At 43.9% G+C, this 13595-nt stretch overlaps 1 non-coding gene across 1 annotated transcript; it reads left to right on the top strand.

The window, feature by feature from the left end:
- Window positions 1-1586: 1586 nt before the first annotated feature.
- On the top strand, window positions 1587-1658 carry trnah-gug (transfer RNA histidin (anticodon GUG)). The gene has a single exon. It is a non-coding gene; the product is annotated as a tRNA-His (tRNA).
- Window positions 1659-13595: the final 11937 nt, after the last annotated feature.

The following is a 13595-nucleotide window of genomic DNA, read 5'->3' as shown; positions in this document are numbered from 1 at the left end:
GTCTTCCTTGATTAAAGGATAACTGTTCTCAGTTTTCCAAGAAGACAAGTGAATAAAATCTCATCTTCAGTACACCCCCATCAGCATCTTCTCTAATGGCTTTACACCCCAGTAAACCCCGTCATTATCAATTCATGGAATCACAGAACCCTACAGTGCGTAAAGAGCATTTCAGTTAATCGGGCCGGTATCGACTCTCTGAAGAGCATCTCACCTAGTCCCACCTCCCCTCCCTATTTCCATATATTTCACCTGAAGAAGGGGAATCCCTCCCCCCTTATGATTTCAAATAAACCTTTTGGAGTATAATCTGACGTCCTGTGATTTCTGACCTTATCCCCACATTTCCCATGGCTAATTCACTTAACTTACTTAATTCACTCCCTGGACAGGAGAGGGCAACTTGCCAATCAACCCAACCCTCCCTCTGAACACCAGTGCGAATTACTGAGACAATGTTCCATCATACTGATTAAATGCTGTATCATTTTGTAATGGTTTTATACCCTGGTAACAGCCTCATCAGAATAAATGAACCCAAATTCAATGTATCGAAACGGTACTCTGTCCTTTACAATTTCATTCGTGCTGCGGGAAATGCTTCTGCACTCATATTTGAATGTGTTTACGTTGTTTCTTCCTCAGCTTCCTGCTTCTAGTAAACACTTGAATCCGGAAGAAGTCTGTCAAATACTTTTCATTCCAACACAGTCACAAGGTGAAGTTTGCAGAAGGCACGTGTTTGGCCGTTCACTGACACACAGCCTTCCTGAGAGCTGCAGTCCTTCCCCACCTTTATTCAGGCAGCACTGTCCTTCCTGTGACATGCCCCATCTAGAATAGAAGGACAGGTATCAATACCCGCACTTGGGAATGGAGCGACAGTTTTAAAATATTTACACTGTCCCCAGCGGAGAATTGAGCCCTGTGACAGGCGGGGATACTAACTACTATACTACCGAGAACAAGAGTGTCAAAGGAGGCCCTTCAACCAAATGTGGCCACACTTCTCAAATACAACTGCCTAATGAACTGAATCACATTTCACAATTCTTACTCCACAGACTTATATGTCTTGGCATCACAAGCTCACATCTGAATATTTATTCAGGTTGTAAGGGTTTCTGTCGCTCTGAACAATGCAGATAGTATATTACAAATTCCAACCACCCACTGGCTGATAAAGCTTTTTTGTACATCTTCGCGACTGCGCTACTCAGTTCCTCTGAATCTGTGGCTGGGAATTGGGACTATGTGGCAGCAGTGGTTACTGCCTTGTGTGGGGAAACTGGTGAAGTAGCCAATGTTAAACTGCATTACGATTGAAGCATACATTTCAACAACGCCTGTACTGTCCCCGGAGTTTTTGATGTTTTGGAGAAATCTACTTATCTCAGCCTTCAGCATATTAATGATGGAATCACCACAGCCTCTGGGGGAACCGATATTAAACGGTCAGCCCATTCTGAGTTCCCACATATCTGCCACTGTTCGCTTAGCACTAATATTGTGCATTATTTGCGCTGCCTAATATGTCCTATGAGACTGTATTTATTGCACGCTATCAGCGCTCTCATCTGTGGGGTGCCGTGATCGTATAGTGGTTAGTACTCTGCGTTGTGGCCGCAGCAACCTCGGTTCGAATCCGAGTCACGGCAGTAATTCCTCTATCTGCTGCAGCTCTTGGGCAACACCAAGGAATCAGTTGTTTGGGTAAGGTAATTTTTTCCCTTCAAATTCTGCTCGCTCACATCTCTGTATTTCATATGTCAGAATTCAAATCCACCCGTTCTCAGAGATTTCACTCCTTCCTACCATCACTAACTGAACTTTTCATCCCACAGCCCCATTACATTAATTTAGAGATGCCGGTGTTGGACTATGGTGTAAAAAGTTAAAAACCATACAACGCCAGGTTGGAGTCTAACAGGTTTAACTGAGCACTAGTTTTCGGAGCACTGCTCTTTCATCATGTGGTTGCGGAGTCATTTCCTATTTCATTAAGGCATTGCAGAATCGAACACAGACTCTCACATTGATAGTGTTCAGTCTGCGCTGCTGCGGTCACCGTTGCTGGGTGAACGTGCCCCAACCCCACCATCGGGACCTGCAGATCAACTGATCCATTTGGTTACGGCTGTTGTGTGGCCAATCCTCAGGTAGCAGCTTTTACTGATATGGACTTGCGATTATGGGCGGTCAAGCTCAGGAAAATGACACAGGACAATATCGAGGAAAAGCGACTTCTTTCAGACAGATTAGTTTCACGGCTTTTCCGCAATGGCCGAGCACTGTTACCACGGAACTGTTAACTCAGATACAGAGCAAATGGACCAGAGACCCGGGTTTGACTCCAACCATGCCAGGTGTTAGAATTGGGATACAATACATATCTGGAATTACGAATCTAATAACACCTATAAATACATGGCCAATTGTTGAAAAAAACAAAACCATCGTGTTCACTGACGTCCTTTGAGGAAGGAACCTGCTATTCTTACCTGGTCAGGCCTCGATGTGACTCCAGACTCACTGCTATACGGTTGAGTCTCGACTACCCGCTGTGCAATTAGGGATCGCAATCAATACTCCCGAGACAGTCACGCCCTCATTCTGTAACAGAATAGGAAAAAAGTTAATTTAGCTCTCGCTAGATTCCTGTGTGCAGTTCTGCAACTCACAGTATAGCAATGATGTGATGTCACTGCGAACGTTGCAGGAAAGATTCAATGGGATATTGTCTGGGCAGAAGAGTTTCACTTATGAGGAGAGATTGGACAGACTGGGGTTGTTTGTCGCCGAGCAGAGGAGATTGGAGAAGACATAACTGAGATGTACAAAATAATGACGGATATGGATAGGATAGACTGAAAGAAGCGTTTGTTATTGATGGAGGGATCGAACACTGGGGCCAAGAGATTTCGGGAAAAGGCAGAAAGGTTTGATTATATGTGCGGAAAGGGTCAGAGAGGCGGAAACATTTTTAACCTGAAAAAAATTCAGATGTGAATTTGTGATGACAAGGAATGTAAGTCTATGGGCGAAACGATGGAAAACTTGATTGAGGTCGTTGAGCAGTTGTGTTGGACAAGTGCGGGCACAACAGGCTGAAGGGCTTCCTTCGATGTTGTTGTCCTCCACAGTATCGTGGTTAGTGTCCCCTCCTGTCTCAGGACTCAATTCTCCGCTGGGGGCATCGAAAATGTTTTAAATCTGTCACTCTGTTATCCAGTGAAGGTTATTAATGCCTGGCCTTCCATTCTCGGTGGGACGTGTCACAGGAAGGACAGTGCTGTCAGAATCAGCTGGGGAAGGACTGCAGCTCCTGGGGAGAGAGTGTGTCAGTGAAAGTGCTAACACGTAACTTCTGCAAACTGCACATTGTGTTTGTGCTGCAATGAAAACCATTATATAGAGTTGTGCCTGACTGATATGTTTATTTAAAGCAGGAATCTGAGGAAGAAAACAGAGTAAACCCATTCAGATCTGAGTGCAGAATCATTTCCAGCAGCACTAATGAGGTTGTACAGCGTAGAACCGCGTTTGGATGCATTGAATTCGGGTCGATGGGCGCAGCTTGCTTTCACTAGGCTGAGTTACCAGTGTGTAAAGCCATTAAACATGATACAGATAGTGTTCAATGTGATGGTACCTTTGCTCAGTATTTCACTCTGCTGTTAAGTCTGTAGGTTAGGTGGATTGGCCATGTTAAATTGCGCTGATGTGTCCAGGGAGTGAATTCAATAAGTTAAGTGAATTAGTCATAGGGAACGCAGTGATAAAGTCACACGATGCCAGGTTTTTATTTCAGTAGGTTTATTTGAAATAACAAGCCAGAGGTATGCGGGGATAGAGACTGGAGCTAGGTCTGGTTGAGATTTTCTTCAGAGTGTCCTTACAGACTCGATTGGCTGAATTGTACTTTCTTCATTGTAGGGAATCCGTGATTCTATCAGAGAGAGGACAATGCCAGCGCTTACTGGGGTACAAAGACATTAGATATTATGCTGACAGCGTTTAGTGGGGATAGAATTTTATTTATTTGTGTGTTTGAAAATTTGAAACTGAACAAAATAAAACCGAATGTAAGTTTTCCAGAGTATGTGAGGTTTGGAGAGAGGAAATAGGTGGTAAATTCTGTATTTCAATTCGGTAAATATCTGAACGTCACTCTTTCAAGAATATCGATGTAGGACAAAGAAATGATGGGAATAGAATTTCTGTCACTCTGAGAATCCGTTTCCAAAATATTTGGAAAGGCATATTTCGAGACACACAAGCAGTGAGTTTCACCAGGAGAGAGAGACAGCCTGTGGCCAGGTAAAAGTGTAAAAGAGGGGTGTGGAGGATGGAAGGTGCGAGGAAACAAAGTCTACTTTGGATAACTTTAGATGTAAAGAAAAATCGGAAACGTATGCAGCTAAAAAAGATGCAGCAAAAAAATTAAGAGTTTTGAAAGATTTAAATTAATATTCCCCATGAAGTATTATAAATGCAACAGAGCCGATTTGGTATATTGTCAAGGGAAGATCTTCAATAATGAACAGGAAGTGACTCGTCTCTTGAATATCGATTTCCTGCTTTAATCATATGCCTTAAATGGAGGATATTCGCCGTGATGTTGGGTTCATTTGATACCCACTGAAATCTGCCAAAGTAATTAAGCATCAAAACTGATATCTTTTCTTGTAGTTCAACCTTCTGTTTTTCTCATCAGTATTTCATTTAAACTGAAATATTTTCGGAGCAAAATTGAATACAACATTAAACGTTCCAATGATAGAAATCCAATTCACTTCCGATCATTGCAATGAACAGAGTGAGGTTGCAGCAAAATTAATAAAATGAAATGAACAAAACTGCTTTTCTGGGAATTTTACCCAGTCCGGGTTCAGTCATATGAGAAAGACTATCGAGCTAATACATCACCTTCACTTCTCTCTCCATATATACTTCTTCACGTGAGAGAGAAACTATGTGAAGAAATTATGAGTCAAGACTAAATGTGCGTGTGAATGTGACGGGAATTTCTTGTTCGCTGGTTCATTCTGAGACAATTCCGAATCGGAATGAATCAAGGACAGGTATTCCTTCCAAGGACGATGTAAATTCATTGGATTTTGCTGGTACTATTGTCCCGCTGAAAGCAGAAACATAATGATGTGGATTCGCCCTTTGCCACGGGCTAAAGTGGCCCAAAGGTTAAAGCGATGGTTGCATTTTTTTATGCATGTGTGGATTTGAATCCTACTCTGGCTGTTACTTCTATCAAACGCAGCTGTGGTTTCCCTCCGTGCCTCGCATCTTTAGTAGACATTGGATGGAGAAATTTGCTCTTGCCCTTCATTGCACCGGAGATTTGTGATAAATCTATACCACATCAAAGTCGAAATAAAGCAATTTATTTCTGTTGTAAGTTAAATTGGGATAATAAAATTGAGTGCAACATTCCGTTCATCCTTTCATTCCATCTTGACTTTCTCTGAATTTACATCAAATGAAACAAATAAGGAGAGATTAGATCAATAGTTTATCCAGTGGTGTTGTGAATGAATATTTTGATGTAACATTCCACATAAAGGTCTGATCAGTATTTTAAACAGTCAAGTGGAATTGGAACTGCAGAAAACTTCTTTAATGAAACAAATTTTACATTCTTTCACAAACTATTGCTGTGTGATTCATACCGCGATCCATCATCCAGCATGATCACCATCTTGCCAACAACATTAGATTCCCCCAATTTTATCAGCAATCACACCTTCTGCACATATCCATCTGTGGTGTGCACAGTGCCATTTGTTGTTTCCAGGCGACAGCACATTTCTTGTTCATCAGCTTATGAGCCTCGTTGCTGATCTGTCTGATCAGTTTGAGAAAACTTTTCTATCACTACATCCCATCACGACAGAATTCTAAACTTATCACTAAATAATGTGTTAGACAAAATGATGTAGAATTGCAAGTCGGCCATTGAGCCCATCGAGTCTGCTCCACCATTCAATGAATTCATGGCTGATCTGATAATCCTCAACTCCATTCTCCTGCCTTACCTCGACAGAGCTTCATCGTCTTTCTGGTTAAATATCAGTCTGGTACAGTTTGGAAATACAGAAAACTCAGCCTCAACAACAGTTTTGGTTAGGAGTTCCAATGATTCACTGGCCCCTGAGCAAAGAAATTAATCCTCATTTCTGAACTAAATAGGCAATAACTAATTCTGAATTCATGTCCTCTGGTGCACTTCATACCTGAGGGTTAACCACCTGCCCATATCTACCCTGTCAAGGTCCCACGAATATTGAATGTTTATAAACGTAATTATGTGTTTATAGAGCTCCCCTCCGCCTCCTTTGCTTCAAGGAGAATAATCCCAGCCTTAAAAAAAATTCCACTGAGCTCCATTTTCTCCGGTGTTGACAACATCCTCGTAAATCTCTGCTGTCCCCTGCAGCTGCCTTATATATTATTAAGGCAGGTGGAGACAGTTATGTAAGGCAACGGTTGAAATTTCAAGCACAGAGGGAGTTGGAAATTGAAATCAGACAGCGATTGGAATCAGATTTGTCCACACAAGGATGAAATAGAGTAATGATAACTCTGACAAATGAGAACCTAATCGTATCCCATTGGCACTCAATGGTTTTACTGTAACCCAGTTCCCCTGAGTAATCGTCCACGGAGCTACTATTTAGGAAAAAGAGATTGAGACTGGCTATTAGCCTAACCTCGATGGTGGGCAAGTTGTTGGAGGGAATCCTGAGGGACAGGATATACATGTATTTGGAAAGGTAAGGACTGATTTGGGATAGTCAACATAGCTTTGTGCGTGGGAAATCATGTTTCACAAACTTGATTCAGTTTTTTGACTAATTAACAAAGAATATTGATGAGGGCTGAGCAGTAGATGTGATCTATATGGACTTCAGTAAGGCGTTCGACTAGAGTCCGCATGGAGACTGATTAGCAAGGTTAGATCTCACAGAATACAGAGAGAACTAGCCACTTGGATACAGAACTGCCTCAAAGGTTGAAGACAGAGGGTGGTGGTGGAGGGTTGTTTTTCAGACTGGAGGCCTGTGACCAGTGGAGTGCCACAAGCATGGGTGCTGGATCCTCTATGTTTTGTCATTTACATAAATGATTTTTATGCGAGCATCAGAGGTACAGATAGAAAGTTTTCAGATGAAACCAAAATTGGAGGTGTCGTGGACAGTGAAGAGGGTTACCTCAGATTACAATAGGATCTGGGCCAGATGGGCCAATGGGCTGAGAAGTGGCAGATGGAGTTTCATTCAGATAAATGTGAGGTGCTGCATTTTGGGAAAGCAAATCTTAGCAGGACTTATACACTTAATGGTAAGGTCCTAGGGAGTGTTGTATAACAAAGAGACTTTGGAGTGCAGGTTCATAGCTCCTTGAAAGTGGAATCGCCGGTAGATACGATAGTGAAGAAGGCGTTTGGTATGCTTTCTTTATTGGTCAGAGTACTGAGTACAGGAGTTGCGAGGTCATGTTGCGGCTGCACAGGACATTGGTTAGGCCACTGTTGGAATATTGCGTGCATTCCTTGTCTCCTTCCTATCTGAAAGATGTTGTGAAACTTGAAAGGGTTCAGAAAAGATTTGCAAGGATGTTGCCAGGGTTGGAGGATTTGAGCTACAGGGAGAGGCTGAACAGGCTGGGGCTGTTTTCCCTGGAGCGTCAGAGCTAACGGGGGGGGACCTTATAGAGGTTTACACAATTATGTGGGGCATGGATAAGATAAAAAGACAAGGTTTTTCCCCTCGTGTTGGGGAATCCAGAACTAGAGGGCATAGGTTTAGGGTGGGGGGAAAGATATAAAAGAGACCTAAGGGGCAACGTTTTCACGCAGAGGTTAGGATGTTTATGGAGTGCTCTGCCGGACGATGTGGTGGAGGCTGGGACAATTGCAACTTTCAGAGGCATTTGGATGGGTATATGAATAGGAAGGGTTTGGAGCGATATGGGCTGGGTGCAGGCAGGTGTAATTAAATTGGTTAGGGATATCTGTTTGGCATGGATGGATTGGACCGAAGGGTATGTTTCCATGCTGTACATCTCTATGACTCTATTACTCCACATAAACACTCTGTCACCAAAAAACATGTTCGTTGATAGCCAGTTTTTGATTATAAACTCAACTTATTGATTTTTTTGAGGAGGTGAGCAAGCATGTGGATGAGGGTAGAGCAGTGGATGTAGTGTACATGGATTTTAATAAGGCATTTAATAAGGTTCCCTATGGTGGCTTGTGGAAAGTCAGGAGGCCGAGGAGAGTGGGAAATTTGGCCAGTTGGATAGAGAACTGGCTAACCAGTCGAAGTCAGAGTGGTGGTAGATGGTAAATATTCAGCCTGAGGCCCAGTTACAAGTGGAGTTCCGAAGGGTTCAGTTATGGGTCCTCTGCTGTTTGTAATTTTTATTAATGACTTGGAAGAGGGAGTCGAAGGGTGGGTCAATAAATTTGCAGACGATACGAAGATTGGTGGAGTTGTGGATAGTGAGTAGGGCTGTTGTCGGCTTCAAAGAGACTTAGATATGATGCAGAGCTGGGCTGAGGAGAGGCACATGGAGTGCAACCCTGTCAAGTGTGAGGTTGTCCATTTTGGAAGGACAAATAAGAATGCAGCATACAGGGTTAACAGTAGGGTTCTCAGTAAGGTGGAGGAGCAGAGGGATCTTGGGGTCTATGTTCATAGCTTTTTGAAAGTTGCCACTCAAGTGCATAGAGTTTGTAAGAAGGCCTATGGTGTATTAGCGTTCATTAGCAGAGGGATTGAATTCAAGAGTCGTGAGGTGATGCTGCAGCTGTACAGGACCTTAGTAAGGCCACACTTGGAGTACTGTGTGCAGTTATCGTCGCCTCACTTTCGGAAAGATGTGGAAGCTTTAGAGAGGGTGCAGAGGAGATTTAACAATATGTTGCCTGGAATGGAGAATAGGTTGTACGAGGATAGGTGAGAGTGCTAGGCTTTTTCTCATTGGAACGGCGAAGGATGAGGAATGACTTGATAGAGGTTTATAAGATGATCAGGGAAATAGATAGAGTAGACAGTCAGAGACTTTTTTCCCGGGTACAATAGAGTGTAACAAGGGGACATATATTTAAGGTGAAGGGTTGAAGGTATGGGGAGATGTCAGGGGTAGTTTCTTTACCCAGAGAGTGATGGGGGCATGGAATGCCCTGCCTGTGAGAGTGGCCAAGTCAGCATTACTGGTGACCGTTAAGCGGCAATTGGATAGGTACATGGATAGATGCTTACGCTAAGACAATTGTTTGGCACAACATCGTGTGCCGAAGGGCCTGTTCTGTGCTGTATTGTTCCTTGTTCTATGCTCTACGTTCTAACTCATTGCTCCATGAATCCTACATCGTTTATAAGGCACAAATGAGATGTGGAACATAACTCTCTCTATTTGCCTAGATGGGTGTAACTTCAATAACACTTAAGGTACTAGGCACCATCCACGACAATGCAGTCACTTGATTGTACCCTCTTCAATACCTGAATATTTAGTCCTTTCACCGCTAAGGCACAATTGCTGAGGATGCACCAACTACCCAATGCACTGGCGTAAGTCATCCGGGCATTTTTGACAGAACCTTCAAAGCTCAACAACAGTACTGACTCGAAGGACAAGGTTGGAAGATGCAACGAAACACTACCATTTGAAAGTTCCCCTCCAAGGCCCATAGCACCCTGACTTGGATAGAAATCAGTGATAAACTCATTGAATAGTAAAGCAGTCTTGATGGGCAAAGTTGCATACTTCAGACCTCCATCTTTTATCTTAAAATTTAATAAATGTTGATTAACGCAGTGACCAGACTTGTGCTCAGTCCTTCAGCTATTCGCTATACTGGTGTGTGCTAAATTCTACTATCGTCCTCAACCTGTGGTCAACCATCGAAAATATCCAAAAAACATCTCATTCAACTGATTCTCCTCAAGATGAAAGTGGTGCTGGAGATGTCCAACAGGTCCAGCAGCATCTGAGGAAAATTCAATGTTTCAGGCAGATGCCCTTCATCAGGAACAAGACTGTGAGCCTAGGGGTGGAGAGATAAATGGGAGGGCCTAGGTCTGGGGAGAAGGTCGCTGAGAGTGCAGTAGGTAGATAGAGGAGTAGGTGAAGGTGATATGTCAGAGAGGAGGGTAGAGCGGATTGGTAAGAATGAAGATACACAGGTGGGACAGGTCAGGAGGACGGTGCTGAGCTAGAAGTTTAGAACTGGGGTAAGATGGGTGAGAGGAATTGAGGAAAATGATGAAGTCCACATTGATGCCATGGGGTTGAAGGATCCCGAGGAAGAAGATGAGGCGTTCTTCCACCAGGTGTCAGGTGGTGAGGGAATGGCGATGGAGGTGGTCCAGGATCTGCGAGTCCTCAGGGGAGAGGGAGGGGGAGTTGAAATGTTTGACCATGGGGCAGTGGAATTGATTCTTGCAGGTGTTCTGCAGATGTTCTCTGAAGTGCTCTGTTAGAAGACATCGCTCTACCCAATTTAGAGGAGACCGCATCTGGAGCAGCAGGTGTAACGAGTGATATGTGTGGAAGTACAGGTGAACTTTTGATGGATGTGGAAGTCTCCATTGGAGCCTTGGACAGAGGTGAGGGGCAAGATGTGGACGCAGGTTTTGCATTCCTGCGGTGGCAGAGAAAGGTGCCGGGAGGAAATGGTCGTCCATTGGAAAGGTCTTTGAGGAAAGTGGATAGGTTTGGGGAAGGGAAATATATCCCGGCTGGTGGGGTCAATTTAGAGGTGGTGAAAATATCGGGCGATAATTGATTTATGCGGAGGTTGGTGGAATGGAAGGTGAGGCCCTTCCTCTGTCCTTGTTCTGTCCTGGCCGTGTTTTGAGGTGTGGGGTTCATGGATGGAGGTGCAGGGCATGGCTGGGATGCGTTAGAGAACATCTTCAAACACATGGGAGGGGACGTTCCGCTCCTTAAAGAAGGAGGCCATCAGGTGTGTTCTAGGTTGGAACTGGTCTTCTGGGAGCAGATACGGTTGAGGTGGAGGAGTTCTGAACACAGGATAGTATTTATGCAGTAGGTGGTTTGGGAGGTGGTGTAATCCAGATAGCTGTGGGAGTCAGTGGCTTTGCAAAAGAAATCAGTAACACTGACCTCAAAAGATATTTTTCCCTCCTCACCCCATCCACTTTCCGACAAGACAGTTCCCTCCACGACTACCTAGTCAAGTCCACGCCCTTTAATGACCCAACCTCCCTCCCAACACCTTCCTCTGCCACCACAAGAATTGCAAACCCTGAGCCCACGCACCCTCCACCTCCGCCAAATGCCCCAAAGAAGCCTTCCACATCCATCAAAATTTCACCTGCACTTCCACACAGGTCATTTATTGCATTCGTTGCTATCGATGCAGTTTCCTCTAGAGTGGGGCCGCCAGACACCTTCTCACAGAGCGCTTCAGAGAACATCTCCAGGACACCGGCAACAATCAACCCCAATGCCCGTGACTGAACATTACAACTCCCCCGCCACTCTCCCGAGGACATGCAGGTCCTGGGCATCCTCCACCACCACTCCCTCACCACCCGACGCCTGGTGGAAGAATGTCTCATCTTCTGCCTTATGACACTTCAACCCCATTGCATCAATGTGGATTTCTCCAGTTTCCTCATTTCCTCTCCCTCACCTTTCCTTAGTTCCAACCTTCCAGCTTGGCACCGTCCTGCTGACCTGTCTCACCTGTCTATTTTCATTCCCACCTATCCGCTCCACCCTCTTCTCCGACCTAACACTCTTATCCCCTCCTCCATCCACCTATTGCACTGTCAGCCAAATTCTCCCAAACCCCAGCCCTCCCATTTATCTCTCCAACCTCGAGGCTCCCAGCCTTATTCCTGATGAAGGCTTTTGCCCAAAACGTCATTTCTTTCTGCAACTCGGATGCTGCCTGACCTGCTGTGCTTCTTCAGCACCACTCTAATCTTGACTCTGATCTCCAGCATCTACAGTACGCACTTCAGTACAACTGATTCCCCCGTCCATTGATCTTCAGTGATCATGAATGTCCATTCCAAGATCTCTTTGTCTGTCTACACCACATAGGATACTCACTGTTATTGTTTCTTCTCCCAAATTTCTTTAACACTCATTGGTCTGGATTCAATTCTGTTCGACTTTTTTCCTTTCCACCTGATTGATGCATCCCTGCATTCTCTGACATTCTTCATAATAGTCAACTACGCGACCAATTGTTGCATCGTCAGCAAACCTCTGAACCATGGCTCCTATAACTAAGTCTAAATATTTGGTCTACATCAGAAAACTGTGGAACTCCACTGGAAACACCCATCCAAACAGGGTTCATTGCTGGTTGGGATTAACAGCTGCAATAACAGTAGAATTTAATTCCTGCTGTCATTTGTAAACTTGCTAGTGACTCCGTCAGTTGGTCTCCAGAGTGATCACTTCTCACGTATGAGAGTGGTGAATGACCTGTGTGTATTGTGACTGAGCAAGTGAGTTTTAACATGAGCAGGTAATTGAATCCCTTCCTGCAGACACCCCATGGCCCTGACTGCTTGGTACTGCGGGTATTCTTGTGTCTGTTTAGTTTGATAATCAATTGAATTCGAGTCCACAAAGGCACGATTCCCATTTTCCGCATTATCCATGTATTTTTATTCTTCCTTATTCTCCCAGGGATTGTAATCATTGGTCTGAAGAGGATCTGTTATTCATTCTTAATTCACCGTGAACTGAGTCAGAGGGCATTCATGGGTGAACTACGTTGTCATCCATCTTGACATGTGGTGTCCTCTTCTTTCAACCACACGGGTATTAGAAAGAAACGTCTATTAATGACATGCGTATAAAGGCACATTAAATCATTTTTCGTGCTAATTCTGCATGAATTTGCGATTATTGATCCACAGTTTAGGTTCAGTCCCTACAGTCAACATGCTGACTTCTCCAGTTGTTCATAGTTCACTGTGATGCATCCAGTGTGTGCATAACGTTTTGGAGCTTGATTCCCATATCTTGTGTTTATCTGTGCCTTGTTCCCAGCCTTCATCAATGGCGAGAGCAACGGGCGAGGAAGAGACCAATGTGTAAGTCTTTCCGTACTTATGCATGGCACCCACATCTGCAATTCTCTACTGTGCATTTATAGTCAGTTCTCGGTGCCCCAACACCCACGCCCTGCCCCTTTTGAAATATTTCCATTATTTTGTGCAGTTTTTCTGTGCTCTTCTCACCAAGATGAATCACTTCTACTCAACCTGTTCCAGATTTCATTTGACAAAACAGTCATTAAGAATCCCATTACATAAACACGCCCTTCACATCTCTTGTATTTTGGTTTTCCTGGATCTCTTTCATACGATAAAAGGTCCCAGCTGCTCGACTTGAAAAAGAAAATCGCGTTGCTTTTCATTATCCCGATGTGATCTACGTTTCAATGCAGTTTAGGCAACTGACTCAAATTATTCTTTGAGATTTTATGATAGCGTCGATGCATATAAATTGACCATTGGAGTTCCAATTTCAATAAGACAGGTGTCAACATACAAAAATAGCAACATTGAAAACAG

Source organism: Hemiscyllium ocellatum, unplaced genomic scaffold, assembly GCF_020745735.1.
Source record: "Hemiscyllium ocellatum isolate sHemOce1 unplaced genomic scaffold, sHemOce1.pat.X.cur. scaffold_118_pat_ctg1, whole genome shotgun sequence".
In the NCBI taxonomy this organism is placed as follows: domain Eukaryota; kingdom Metazoa; phylum Chordata; class Chondrichthyes; order Orectolobiformes; family Hemiscylliidae; genus Hemiscyllium; species Hemiscyllium ocellatum.
Note: the sequence above shows the minus strand (reverse complement) of the source record. Positions and strands in the feature narration are given on the sequence as shown.